The 14,832-nt window shown below is 48.1% G+C and overlaps 1 protein-coding gene across 1 annotated transcript in view; it reads left to right on the forward strand.

Moving 5' to 3' along the window:
* Positions 1-14,832, forward strand: part of dpp (decapentaplegic morphogen) — a 169,530-nt gene that overhangs the window by 20,936 nt on the left and 133,762 nt on the right. Inside the window, exons 5-6 of the mRNA XM_050180543.3 lie at positions 562-624; positions 1,724-1,785. The gene's annotated coding sequence lies outside the window, so the exon portion shown is untranslated. The remainder of the gene's footprint in view (positions 1-561; positions 625-1,723; positions 1,786-14,832) is intronic.

The following is a 14,832-nucleotide window of genomic DNA, read 5'->3' on the forward strand; positions in this document are numbered from 1 at the left end:
TCTGGTGAGGGGGTGTCTTTTGTTGAAGCTTAGTGGGTCTTTCTAATTGGATTAGTAAAGCCCCACTGGCTCTCGGCATTTTTGCCGGTGTCAGGCGCCACTCCAAGCCTGGAGACTTAGTGTACTGGAGCAGGTGAATGCGAGCACTTTCAGATTTAAAAGAAAGAAACAAAAAAAGAACCTCGAAACTTCTGGCTGTGGCAACTGAGCATCCAAGCTGGCTCAGTCAGATAACTCTGCAGGCTGTGAGGCCACCTTGTGGCGGAAAATTTCAGGATCTGACATGCGTGAAAACTCGCTCGCGTGCGCAGGCGACCGTGAAAACGCGGCTAGGTACACGAGACGTCTCGACGACCTCGAACAGCGCTTAAAATGAGCGAAAGAATGGCGGCCCCTTCTCTCACCCCAAAAGCCACGGGGTACATCCATCTTCTGCTACGTCGAAGGCCGAGCTGCCGAGAGTGGATAAGATTATATCCAGTTTATTTCCATTTATTTGTATTATAATTATTTAGGTTTTTTTTACTTGTCTGTCACACCTAGCCTTGTTTTTTCTTTCAGGCATTCCATTCTGCTGGTGTCAACACGAGACAGAAGCTAGTGCATATTGGCGGCCAATACAGGGTAATTGTTAATTCTTGCACTCGCATTCTTCAATGAAACGCGCCTCCTTAAACAGCGTAGGATACACCGGGTGATCATAAAGTTTTGCAGAATATTTAAAGATCGCCTGTGGCAGATGGCGTAATTCTAGTGCTTGAGTTGGATTATTCAAATACGCGGGCACTGCTTGCTCGATAAAACGAAACACACATTCAACTAACTGACGGAAATTCACTTTTAACTACTTTACGGCACATATTGCAATTTACGAATTCTAGTCGGTTAGTTTGCAAGGCATAACCATTTGGAATGAATTTTGAGGACCGCATCAGTTCTCCGATCCGGCGTTGAACCGGAACTGAACCGTTTTCAGTGAATCGGAGCATTTCGGTTCGACACTGAGTACCGGCTCTTTGGGCACGTATACCCACAGGCGACTACTTCCAGCGCGGTAATTATAAACAACGGCTTGTTGCACACAAGGTGTACATCTGGAGATACCGTTTCCGAGTCACAAGTCAGCAAATCTTAGCTGTCAATAAGAATTTAGCAACAGCATGCTCTGTTTGCACAGATGGAGGCCATAAACGACATCGCAAATGGTTGCGCCCTACGCGGGTCAACGGTGATCTGTTACGCACGCAATGTCTGTTTCTTTTTTTTCATACTGGCGAGTATCGAGAAGGCGCAATATCAGGCGTTCTAAGAGTTGTGCTGTAATATATGCTGAATGTGCCATAAATGTGAGACAAAAAAGATAATTCAGCGAAACGTATTCATGCGTTTTTGTGTTAGTCATCAAAGTGGCAGAATAATAGCACTTACGTACGCGAACAAATAGTATGTAACAATATTTGTAACGTTGTTAATACTGCAAAAATGCTTTCGCTACTAGGCCCACAAGGGAATGTAGTAAACACTTATACAGAAAGTATTTAATTTGCTGGAATTGGAGGAGTGGAATGGATCAGCTCAGCCGCCCCTGCAGGAGTGAGAAATAATGTCCGAACTGTTATCATTCCGAGGAGTTAAAAGGAGTGGAATGAGAATGCCGCACTCCGCAACACTGTTCGTAATTAATATCTATAAAGTGTGAGTCATGGAATGCCGGTTCTTGCAGGACTGTCTAGCGGAAAAACCACCCTACTATGAAAGCACGGCAAAAGAGAGCACCGGAATAAGGTAGGTCTGCCAAGAGAGACGGAATGTCACTTTGCGGACAAAAGAAAGTTCTTACTGTAGGAGCAATCTAGACGCTGTATATATTCATGCATTTCTTATTTGCAGTGAACTTTACTACAACGCAGTTCGAAGCACGTTGTGGGTGCAGGCGTGTTCGTAAGGGCCGGGCTACAACTTTCACGGTGAACTTTGCGCGGCAGAAACAGACGACGCCGACTGCGCGCTGGCTACGCGGAGCGACAGAGATGGCTGGGCCGCCTCGCTATCAGTGTCGCCAGAGTCGATGAGCGTGTTTTTTTTAAAACAAAAAAAAATATCTGCAGGAAAGTCTTCATTCCGTTAACTATTATTAATGACTAAGCAATTGAAAAAAACTTTGATAGATGAGTTTACAAATGGATGAGCTGTGCGCATTTTATAGCGGGCTGGCATTGCGTCGTCTGGCTACGTTGTGCTCTCGCACGAGCTTGGTGCATGTGCAGCCTGTATTGTGCGTCTTGCTGTCTGCTTCGCGTGCAAGCGACTACGTGGCAGCGGTCACGGCGAATGAGAGGCCCAGCGTCGCGCAGACGTTGCAGAAGGTCTCCAACAGCGACGCCAGTTCATCACTTTTTGTGTAAAAATACGCTGTCGTCATTCGTGCTTACTTTGGTTTCAGTGCCTCAAAGCGTCCTCCGACAACAGGCGTCTTTTATACTGCAGCCGGAGAGGATAGGAATATCGAAATTTGGCGTGAGACGATGATTCCGAGGTGTTCGTTGACTGTGTGCCACTTGGCTGTGTGGCCCGACCCATTTGACGATAGCGATGTCCGGGTAAGTCTCGCGCGTGACGCTGTTGCCAACTCGGGTTGGGTGTGAGGGACGTGCAAGGAGAGTGCAACGGCCGTTGGGATCCCACACTTGTTCCCCTTGCGCATGGCCCTTGGGTACTGCGCCTTGAAACCTCCATATACGAGGTGCTGCGAGCCTAGTTTGCTGAATTCGGTGAGAAGGCACTTGAACGTGCTGTGGCGGGACCGCGGTGAGCTGTGTAGGTTAAGGATAAGAAATGTAGCTCCTGTGGTCGTTTGGGTGAAGGTAGGAGCTGTGGGTGCCCTCGGCCCAACTTACCTACCGAGGCCCGGCGGGTACCTTGCTTGGGGATTTCAGGTTTGCCGTGTCCGGTGGCGCTGGCGGGCCCGTGATCGGGACCGCCCGAGCTCCTTCGGGGTGGGCGGTGGGGCCCACCCGATGATGTGGTATTCTCAGTTTGTTCGTTTGCTGAATTGCGCGGAGCACCCAGTCCTTGTTTAGCAGGGGCTTGACGCGGGACGGGCAGTTGGCGTCCGTGATTTTCGTTTTGTGCAAATGCTTCACATAATCATAGTTATACAGCTATCTGGACCGATAGCCAGGGAAGGCTAGTTTGCAGTCCAGTGACAAATTAAAAAAGACAGGTCAGGCGCAGATTTTAACACCACAGTATTCCGGAACACGCCATGAGTTATACAGACAAGAAACATTTCGAAAATACTCGCACATAATGAATTCAAGTAAGTTAGAGATTCTGGTTATCAAGAAAAAAGAATTTGCTACACTGCTTGAAATTACGTGCGGTTTTAACTTCTAGGGGTAAAATATTCCAGATTTTTGTGCCACTGAATTCAATTAACCTTTCGCTGTATACATTGTAACACTTTGGTAAGTTGAGGTTACCTTTTAAAGCATGTCTGGTACTGCGAGTTGGAAATTAAGACGTTCGAGGAATAGGAAAGTTAGTGCATAAAATATTATTAACTGAAATTGAGGTCTTGTGATTACATAGTGCGTTAACGGATAACACATGTGTTTGGAAAACATCATTCAATGTATCACTGGTATAATTTGAAGCGCTAATTATTTGCAGGGCCATTTTCTGTAGTTTTTGTAAAGGTTGTAAGTATGTCATGTAAGTCACGCCCCATGATTCTAAACAATAACTAATATGGCTATGGCAAAACGGATAGTAAAGGGATTTGAGTACTTCGCGAGGGAAATATTGCTTTGCTTTAATTAGGGAGTAACAACCATATGCGATCTTGTTGCATACATTATGAATATGTGCTTCCCAATGTATATGCTGGTCAAAGTGACGCCCAGATATTTAAACTAATCAACTTCTTGGATGGGGCTTTTATTTAACGTGATATTTATTTGACTGGTGTCACCATTGTTTCACCTCGATCGAAAAACTACATATTTTGTCTTATTGCTATTTAAAGTCAGTTTGTTTTCTAAGAACCATGAGGAAATTTTTGATAACTCGGACGTCACATGCGTTTGCAGTGCAGAAAGTGTGTCTCCTGTGAATAATAAAGCTGTGTCATCTGCGTACATTAGAACGATTCGATGGTCTCTCCCATAGGATTGACACTCTGGCTTGCCAACGTGTTTCGGTGTTTGGTTGCCAGCGGCACAGGTCTCAGAGACGGCTTTACGGATCGGCTCGATGGCCCAGTTGTAGGCAAAGCGTGCGCAGCTGCTGTCGAGGTGTTCCGCTCCATAGTGTAGGATGAAGTGCGAGACCCGGCAACGGTAATCGGGGCTGTATTCGTGCTCGCCGTCATTCGCGCCTGAAGGATTGTGTGGCCGCAGGCGATGAGGTGGCGCCCCGACCCGGCCCTTGCAAGATTTATCGGGAGCGGTAATGTACGCTAAGAGAGGGAAATCTTTCGGCCCAAGGATGTTCTGGATGGAGAGGGCAAATGGCTCCTTGGGTGCACTAACCATCCCCATATTTTGGTCCGAACGGAGAGGGTGTGTCGGTCCGTCTCGGTCGGTTTGGCATATAGCCCCGACGAGGTAATACCACGGCCATTTGTCTTGGCGGACACCGGATTAGGGTCGGACCTTCTAGTCGTCCATGGGAAGCGGCCGTGAAAGCGCAGCTCTCCGTGGCGTCTCGCGCGAGGATTGGTCGAGCAGAAAGCACCTTGTTCGGGAAGAGTCCAATTCTGTGGGCGAGGTCAATACCGTACGGTAACCCACGAGCCGGATGAGACAGACAATCCGGGGTCGTGTCTTCACTTGCCGGCGGCGCTGTCACGTTGGGTGAGTGCGGTGGTACAGCTAGTGAGCCGCTCACTATCGCTGTCGTCTCTAAAGCGGAGAGCGGCGAAGGAGGGGGTCTGGAATTTCGTTGCTTGGAGATCTCAGCAGCTAAAGGTATCAGTGACGTCAAGCCCCGGAATCCTATATACCGCGGCTAGGCTTAGCGGGTAGGCCCAGCTCCCGTGGCGGCGGCGGTTAGGCCCTCGGCCTTCGCGATGGAGATTCGGTGCTTCATAGGTTCCACTCGCGCGGTCCGGAGTAGTCTCGATCGGTGCAATGAAACTTGCCGAGTCGGGAAAGGTCGTTGATTGAGACGTGCCATGTATTGGACCGCCTAATACGTGTGGATAGTGGGAGCCCATATGAAGTACGTCCGCCTGCCTCAGCGGCCGGATGTCACCTCTTTGCACGCAGATGGTCGGCCGTTCGCAGCTCTGACGCCGCTTTTTCGCTCCGTGTAGCCCGACCTGTGATAGAGCAGCACGCTAAACCTCACTGAAAAAGAAAATTAACACCATCTGATTTCTGAATCAAAGCATCGAGATGGCCGGAAAAGCTGCGGCCACTGAGCGTCATAGGAACAGTGAAAGTAGTCCTAAAAGTAGATGACATTAGAATGCGTGGTTCTGCATAGTTTGAGCGCGCGCGGTCTCTGCTCCGTTTCCCGTAATAGTCGCTCCTGACATTCAAGTTTGTCACGCACGCCAGTGAAGCATAAAGTGAAGTTTACCATAAGAAGCTCGCGCATGCGTTAAGGAGTCGTAATTGTAATTGGACGGCGCAAACAGCACGTAAGACGAGGACACGTGAAAGAAGAACAACACATGCACTTGTGTTGTTCTTTCACGTATCCTCGTCTTACGCGCAGTTTACCCCTTCCAAATATGCAACACCAACACCAAAACCCTCATGTACTTATAAAACCGAGTCCACCCGTTCGTGCGTAGCGTATGATGTCCGAGTCAATACCAATCCAAAGGAAGTACATGTCGACGCGGCTTCAATTTATTTGCAACAGAAAGGTGGCCAATGCTACCGTACGGGCTTGTTAGTATTGGCAACTCCAGAATCATCTACTTGAGCTGGCACCACTGCCCAAATAAACAAAGATAACTACGACATCCAGCCTCACTGCAGCTCTTTCGCTTGGTGCTGCGGTCACGTTTCTCTTTTGTGGCGTCGAACCGAGGTGATTGGGGGATGCCGAAAGGTTCCTTACTGACGATCACCTTGTTTAGATAGGTCTCAATTAAGAATTTCAGCAACGAAATCGCAGAAATAGTTGCGGTGTGCATGAAAACTTGTGGCCTGCTAAGCGAGCCGCATCAGATTTCTTTCTCCGGCTCGCCTTTCAAGCGAGCCGGAGGTTAAAAAAAGTCGCAGTTTCGCCGGAAAGACGAAACATCGATTGCGATAGCAAATTGGCAGGCAGCCATACGAAGCAAGCATAACAATTTTGTCGGCCGTATCAACTTGTAAACATTCGCTTGCTAACTAAATTAACAAGCATGGTGTCAGCGCGCACGGCAAGCCCGAACACATCACACGCTCAATGACCGCGGACACTCGCTGGCGTGAGCAAGCGCGGCAGCAGCCGCGACCAAAGTGATGGTGGTGGTGGTGGTGGTGGTGAATTGTAGCAACAGGCGGGTTTAGCCTGGCGAACAAGGCCGGCAATTGCTCCGCCTGAGCGACTCGCACAATACCGCTGAAGGGTTTCACCATATGTCCATCAAACCAGTCTCTCTTAAGAAATCGATGAGGAGACGTGAAGTTTCTTTGCGCGCTATAACTGATCCCTCGGGAAATATAAGGTGTTGCAGGCGCGCATGCGGTAGGTCCTTGTTTTGCAGATTCTTCAGGAGAGTGTCTCTTTCATCTTGGAATTGCTGGCAGGACCACAAAAAGTGCTCAATGTCTCCTGTCTCGTTGCATGCCGTACAGTTCGGAGAATTGATTCGCCCCGTTTTAAATAACCGGGCCGGTGTATTAGCAGATCCTGTCCTTATTCGATATAGAAGTGTGGCTTCCTCTCGGTGCAATCTCTTGGTTACGCAGGGCATATGCGGTGGAACCCAAAGCGACGCAAAGTGATTTCGAATGTCAGATTTTTGCACTTGATTACTCTTTGGAGCCTTGATTTTGGGAGGATGATAGAGCGCTGCGTAAGCAAGCGCATCAGCTTTTTCGTTTCCTGAGATACCAATGTGGGAGGGAATCCACTGAAACTTTACTGTGAAGCCTTTGTTGTTGAGTTCTTTCACGATGGCTAGTGATTTGCGTGGGAACTTGAGGGATGGCAAACCATGGTATACTTGTTGTAATGCGGCCTTTGAGTCCGTAAGGACAACCACATTCTGCGGAGGCAAAGTCTTTAGTTTGCGCAGAGCAGAAGCTATTGCTACGCCTTCCACAACTGTCGACGAGGCTATACAGTCCAGACGGCCAGACCACGTATATCTTAGAGAGGGAATGTAGAATGCAGCTGCACAGCGGTCTTCGTCTGCCTTGACAGAGCCATCTGTGTATACTTGTAGGTGATTCGCGTAAGTCGTGCTCAGGTGTTCCAGGACTAATGACTTGGCTTCTGCAGATGGAATGCAGCTCTTTGATTGCAATCGTGGTACACTTAAGTTGCATGTGATGTCCTCGAATGTCCAGGGTGGTTCTATCCTTTCTCTCTGTCTCGGGCAGCGCAATCCTAATACGCGAAGCGTGTTCAATGCTGCATAAAAATGTGAGCGCGGCCTGTTACCTATACGTCGTAAGAGGGCTCTACCGGGCGTAGACTCACTCAATCGTAGTAGCTGGATCATCAGAGCCTGGGAAGCCTGAAGTCGTAGAGGGCGTGACTCAGCTTCGTAGAGCACTTTCTTGTTTGACGCTGGCTGAGGGACTCCAAGACAAAGCCGGATACCTTTTCTGTGGATGGCTTCTAAGCGCTCGTATTGGCTGTCTGAGGGTGACATCAGAGGTAGCTGATACAGGATGCGACTCGTAACCAACGCTGTATGTAGCCGTAGCATCGACGTCGAGTGGTTGCCCCAGCGTATGCCAGCGACTCGCTTGAGCACATGTAGCCTGGGTGACGATGACGCCACAACGTGGTCAACACCGCGGCGCCAGAGTAGCCTGTGGTCTAAGGTAACGCCCAGAAATCGGACGGTGGTGACTTGTCGAATCTGGTATCCGTCCAAATTCAGCGTCACGCGTGTAATTTTCTTTTCACTCCAGGAAATAGTACGAATGATGATTTCTCTGCTGATAGTGATAATCCAATCGTTGCCAAGTGGCCCTGAATGGCTTTTACTGCTCCTTGGGCTATTCGTGCGAGGCGGCGATGCTGGTAGCCGGAGACCCACATGCAGATATCATCGGCATATATAGATATCTTCACTGGTGTTCGATGGTTTAGTACTCTTGGGAGGCTACTCATGGCAATGTTAAATAATAAGGGAGATAAAACACTCCCTTGTGGCACACCGCGAAATATACGTATTTCATCGCTCAAAGTGTTGCCAAGACGAACTCTGATGCGACGATCATTGAGGAAGGCATGTATGAAGCGCAAGAGATGACCCGTGACGCCTATAACTTGTAACTGGCTGACCTTCGTGCTGTGTATCGCCTCAACGCAAACTCAGCGCCGAGAGAGCTACGAGCCGTCGACGCTGCTAGACTCTGCCTCCCAACGCAGGTCGCTCTCAAGATACGGCCATATACGGCCGCACGACCGCGCTCAGCCGCCACATAAGGAGTTGCAGCAGGAGTAGAACGTCGCCTCCTTCCCCCGGTGCCTCGCAAAGTTGGGTGCCTCGCAAAGTTGGGTGCCTCGCAAAGTTGGGTGCCTCGCAAAGTTGGGTGCCTCGCAACGTTGGGTGCCTCGCAAAGTTGGGTGCCTCGCAAAGTTGGGTGCCTCGCAAAGTTGGGTGCCTCGCAAAGTTGGGTGCCTCGCAAAGTTGGGTGCCTCGCAAAGTTGGGTGCCTCGCAAAGTTGGGTGCCTCGCAAAGTTGGGTGCCTCGCAAAGTTGGGTGCCTCGCAAAGTTGGGTGCCTCGCAAAGTTGGGTGCCTCGCAAAGTTGGGTGCCTCGCAAAGTTGGGTGCCTCGCAAAGTTGGGTGCCTCGCAAAGTTGGGTGCCTCGCGCGCGACGGAAAACGGCGCGCTTCCTCCCCGCTCTCGTACCTTTCGCGCGGCCGACATTGAGCTGCGATCGTCGGCTCCCCTCACACACTTTCACACGCACATACAGCGTAGGACGTCCTGCGACGGTGTTGTCGCGCTTGGACTTTATGCGGAACACCACGGCGACGCCGACGGCAGCAATGCACCTGGAGTGTCCATATAATTTTAATCGCAATAAAGAAAGGTTTCTGGGCGTAGTGGGCCTCCGAAAGGTGCCAGCACTTGTTCACAGGGTTGCCAAACTGCACACTCGACTGTTTTCGACTCCACACTGCGACTCGTGTTGCAGAATATGCAGCATCTCGCAATGCATAGGCAGTAACGTCTATCGTGCTTTCAGAAGCTATACATGGATATTATGCCCTGGTATAGTGATATATACCAGCGCATAATATTACATAACATTATATGCTGTATAATGACATATAACGAGGGTATAATAATTTTAATTTAGCTCCTAATCGACATCGATATTTCAAAATTTACCTGCTTGTTGTCTATAGCAATCCCCACATTTCCTGAAATTGTGGACTTGGCGAGCACTTTATTTGTTTTCACAAAACTTAAAACTGGTATATAACATTTTCGAGCGCTTCTCAGTAGCATTATCATAAAAAACCAACAAAGACACCAAGCACGTATCCAATTGAAACAAAGAAATGATAAATTAATGGAAATGAAAGTGGTTGAAAAAAAACTGGCCGCAAGTGGGACACGAACCCACGTCTTCGCATTACGCTTCTGATGCTCTTACCAACTGAGCTACCGCGGTGCCGTTTTCCCGCCCACTTTCTGGGGTATTTGTGTTTATATACTAGAACTAAACCTGGGAATGTTAGCCAGCGCCACCATTCACAAACCTTGGCGGCGGATATGAAACATCCTTTCTGTCGCAGGTGCCACGTGTACGTGATCTTTTTGGGTGAAAACAACTGGTCAATAAACCCACACATGCTATCTGAAGGCATGAATGCTACCGGATTCGAGGCCTTGCTATGTAACGAACGAGAAGAAAGGAAACCGAGGGCCCGATTTTCATTGCTCATATCACAAGAAGCCAAGAAACGGAAAACAGCGGTGCGGTAGCTCAAGTGGTCAGAGCATCGGACGCGTAATGCGAAAACGCGGGTTCGTGCCCCGCCTGTGGCCAGTTGTATCTTTATTTCCATTAAGTTATCATTTTTCTTTATTAAATTAATAAGTACATGAAATTTCCCCTATGCTTTCCTTGGTGTGTGTTTATCGGCTTTTATGATACGACTAATAAAAACCGTGCCCTCGGTTTTCTTTCTTCTCGTTCTTAGTAGCATTAACGGTTCTGCTGTGAAACTTCTTAGGATGTGCTCAAAAGCTTTACATGACTCGTTACGCTATGTTTCATAATGTCCCAATGGAACTCTTTGTATGTTACACAATGTTTATATTTGGCAAACGCAAGACACATGGTATGGGTTATGTGTAGTCAAAACTGAAACTGTTCCGGGTGCGGCCCGTGCAATAAATTACGCATTCAAGAACGCATACGTTTGAGTTTCAACCCCCCCAAGCAGCGCAACATTCAGCACGCAGTTTCAATATGAACCACTCACACACGGGCAACGGGTATATGTGATGGAAACGGGTTGGATTATCCCGCACCGCTGGGAACCACCGCAGGGCACGAGACATGAAGGTGCAGCTCCATTTGAGCGGATGCAGGAACCGCGCAACACTCGAAAGGAACGCCAAAGTGTCCGACTAATATGTGCGTAAGTTTGCGAGACCCGACCGGCTTGGAGGATGCACACCGCGCGCGTGTACGCGCGGCTCCACCGACGGCGCCCGTGTCTCGTCGGCATCGACAGTGGGGAGGGTGCAGAAAGGCGGCCCGGCACCGTTTCAGAGCGCGCCATTGCTGCACAGCTGAAACGAATGGCACGGCAACTGGTTAAGCTGGTGCCGGCGATCCATATCATTACGTTGCTTAGTAAAACGCCTTTGTTGGGCGAGTTTGTTCGTGGCTGAGAAAGAACGAATACCAGCTCAAAAAGGAATGAGACGCGAGTCCCGTCCTGTGTTCGTCTGGCCAGCTTCTCGTCTCGCCCTCGTTCCTTCTTGAACTGGTATTTTTTTCCCAGCTATAATTACACGTAACACAAGTTATTCTTACAACTGCTCGAACTAAATAGCGTCGCTGGAAATTGGGTTGCGATTCCGTGATTTCGCACAAGTCTGCTGTCATTAAAAAAAAATAATTTCTATTTCAGTGGTCACGGTTACAGCATCAACACATTCTACGGAGGCTATCACAGCGCAGAGGCTTGGTAACGTGGATGACACTCCTCGCTAAAGTACAGGTGAAAAGAACAACTAATAAAACTTCGGCGGAACCCATCTCACCATGACTGTCGACGGTAATGCGTTTATTATTGAGTCAATATAGCTCAACGTATTGTCACCGCCGAAACGAGTATTGTATGAGGAGTGTACTGCAGCAGGATTCCACTTTCGCGTTTCTATGATGATGCAGGTGGCGATTTATTGCATCCCTTTGAAACGTATACGTCTTCTTAATCTTTTCTCTCTTCCTCAAAACTTCTCTATCTACCTTGTATGCCAGTAATAGATCCGCTCGTATCAATCCCTTCCCTGCTTTTATTCCTCCAATACTCTAAATATGTCTTATCTCGAGTGCTGACGGGTTGATGTTTCCGTCCGCTTTAAACCCAAGCGCTTCTGGAAGGTGTGCGTTACCTACGGGTCTCCCTTCGCATGCCGTTAGGACGGGGTGAGCAGTCTTCGGCTTTTGGCTGCCGCATACACATGCCTCATCTTGTTGTGAATATTTCCTCCGGTACGTTCTTGTCCGCAGGCAACTAGCTCGAGCCTCAAATAGCAAGGCACTGGCCTTCGTGTTACCATACATATTCTTCCTTCTAATTTCTTTCTTCCCATTTTTGTAAATCTCCATGGTCTTCCTTGGTTCCGTTCTTTGCATCCAATTCCCTGTCTCTGTTTCTCTCACTTTCTTTCTGATGACTTCTGGTTGTCTGTTTTCAATTACCCTGCATGGTTGTCAACATTCTCGACCTCTTCCTGCATTCTGTGTCTGCGCTTTTCAGGTACAGACACACGTGCACTTCAGCCGCCCATTTATTCTGATCCATGTTTCTGAGTCTTTCTTCCAAACTAATCTTGCTCTGGGCTTCTCTGAATTCCAAAGTGGCCCAACTTATGTCCCCCTGCACTGCCCATTTGTGCTTTTACCGTGGGTTCCCAAAGCCGACCGGCCGACCGATTTTTGGTTACCTTCCAATCCAGACAAGATATGCCCTGTTAAGCACAGAATCGCATTTGCGAACGTTATGCGCTGGCACCGTAACTACCTTCCAGATTCCGCGCACCACCTCATTTATTTTGGTACAGAAGTGCCCTCAGTTCCTTTATTGCTGCGTTCTGCTTCCCCTTTATTTTCAGGTTATCTTCTTCGGTGTTTGAGTAAATGTTTCCTTCGTTTACGCATGCGCCGAGGTAATTATATTGCTTGAATATCGGCATGACTTGCTGTTGAATTGACACCACGTAATTACTCGTCTCTTCATTAAATATCATAATTCTCGATTCCTCTGTGCTGAACTTAAGGCCTAGACTTGTCGTTGCATTGCCACACATATTGGCAAGTATCTGTAGATATTACAGATCAACAAGTTTAAGGCGTCGTCCGCGATCCTTCTGAGGACGTGGGCTACTTTGTCAACCTCGGCCATTTTCTCGTCGACTTTCTGACAAAGAGTAAGCACGTCTTGTGTGTACGATACGTACGATTGAGTGGAACAATGCCCTCCGATAGCAAGCTCCTTTCTTGCAGCCAGTTGGCGACCGGTCGTCTTTGCAAAAAGGTGGCGGAGCTTGTCCTTGAAGGCATCCCAGCTAGACAGCTCGTCCTCGTGAGTCCGGAACCAGACACGCGGTGTTCCGTCCAAGTAGAATATCACATTTTCGAACATGTTCGTCCCAGCGTTTGTTCTGGCTAACACGCTCATACATGCTGAGCAGGTCCTCAGCTTCAACATTATCTTGTCTGGAGAATATGCCAGAGTCGCGGGCATTGGTAAGCGTGACGTACGTTGTTGGTGAAGCGGTAGGTGCAGATGTAGACGTGGTGTCGACACCGGGAGCCATGGTGGAAAGCTGGACGGTGCGGCCGTTGCGGAAGGGAACGCCAACCTCCATCAAAATGTTACACGAATATCGCTTATCAAGAAAAAGACCACATCTGGAATCTGCCGCTTCACCAAGATAACTTCCTGCGTTACCCAGAAATGAGGCACAAAATTGCACGACCACTTCCTCGACACTTAGAGGCATTGCACCATCGTCGTCGACTGAACGTGGCATACACGAATCTGTACCGCATAGGGCTTACCACTAACCCATACTGTGATTACTGTTGCAACATAGAGACAATGGAGCACATATTACTAGAATGCCCCGCGTACCGCGACGAGAGACAATTTTTTGCGCAACAAAAGGACATGATTTTCGACGAACCGTTAACGTTACCGAGCATCTTAGGTCCAATGCCCGGCCCTTCAACACAGCGACGGGTTTTGGATTTATTGTTCAAATACCTGTCAGAAATTGGTCTAATAGGAAAGCTTTAAAGATTGCACACTTCATATAGAAAAGCCTAAATTTACCCGCCATGTCACCTGTAAATATTAGTATCAGGTCCACTCGGACATTTCATATTTGTTTTTATTCTCTTTTTCTCCCACTCTCCTCCGGAATCTTTTAATCCCATTACGCATCCCTATACAGTGTAGCATGCCAGCGGTTATATACGCGCCGGCAAAATTCTGTTTTTCTAATAAAGAGCTTTCTCTCTCTCTCTCTCTCTTACACGAACGATGGATTGAACACTAAAGACTATTTCCGAAGTATATTTACTAAAACGGCTGCAGCGCTGGCCAGCTCAGCCACAGCTCGCTTGCTTGCTTGTTCCGCCAAATTCTTGGCCGATCCCCCACGGAGGGCACGTGCCATTTGTACAGAGAATCATCATCATCATCTTGCATTATCTGCTAGTAGCACTATGTCGTCCGCGTACGTCGCTCCGCGGACCTTCTGTCGCTTAATCAGTCTATTTAATAATAATAATAATAACAATAATAATAATAATAATAATCCTTTATTTCACTCATCAAGTGAGGGAGTGCGGGAAGAAAAGCTGACAAGTCAGCTTGACTGGTTCCCAGCGCCCTGGAGTACAAAATACAAGAAACAGAATACTTTTGGAATGGTAACATAAAAACCACAAATAGTAATAGTAATGTACGCTAAATGTAGGATAAATAAGACCCATGTAGGTTAAATATAACCCTAATTCACTGTTTTCCAGTCGTCTTTCTATGCCCTGAACACAAAGCGTGAATATCAATGAAGACAGAGGACATCTTTGCTTCAGTCCTTGGTGAATTTCCACTACTTGATTACATTTTCGGCCTTACCTTACAATTTGTACCCGGTTGTATCTGTATACCTCCCTCAGCAGCTCCACAAGATTGCCATCGACGCCTTCGTCCCTGAGAATATCCCAAAACGATTCCCTGTCTACGTCGCCGTAGGATCCGTTAATATCCAGGAACGCTATCGATCAAGGTCTGTTCGGAGCTACTGAAATATCTATGCACTGTAGTACAAACATGTTATCCTCTAAGCTTCTGCCTGATCTGAAGTCACTTTGTTTGCCCCAGTACATCATTTTCTCCACCCACTTCGATAGTTCCTATATTATGGCTTGCATACAATTCTA

The sequence above is a fragment of the Dermacentor andersoni genome, chromosome 7 (assembly GCF_023375885.2).
Source record: "Dermacentor andersoni chromosome 7, qqDerAnde1_hic_scaffold, whole genome shotgun sequence".
Classification (NCBI taxonomy): domain Eukaryota; kingdom Metazoa; phylum Arthropoda; class Arachnida; order Ixodida; family Ixodidae; genus Dermacentor; species Dermacentor andersoni.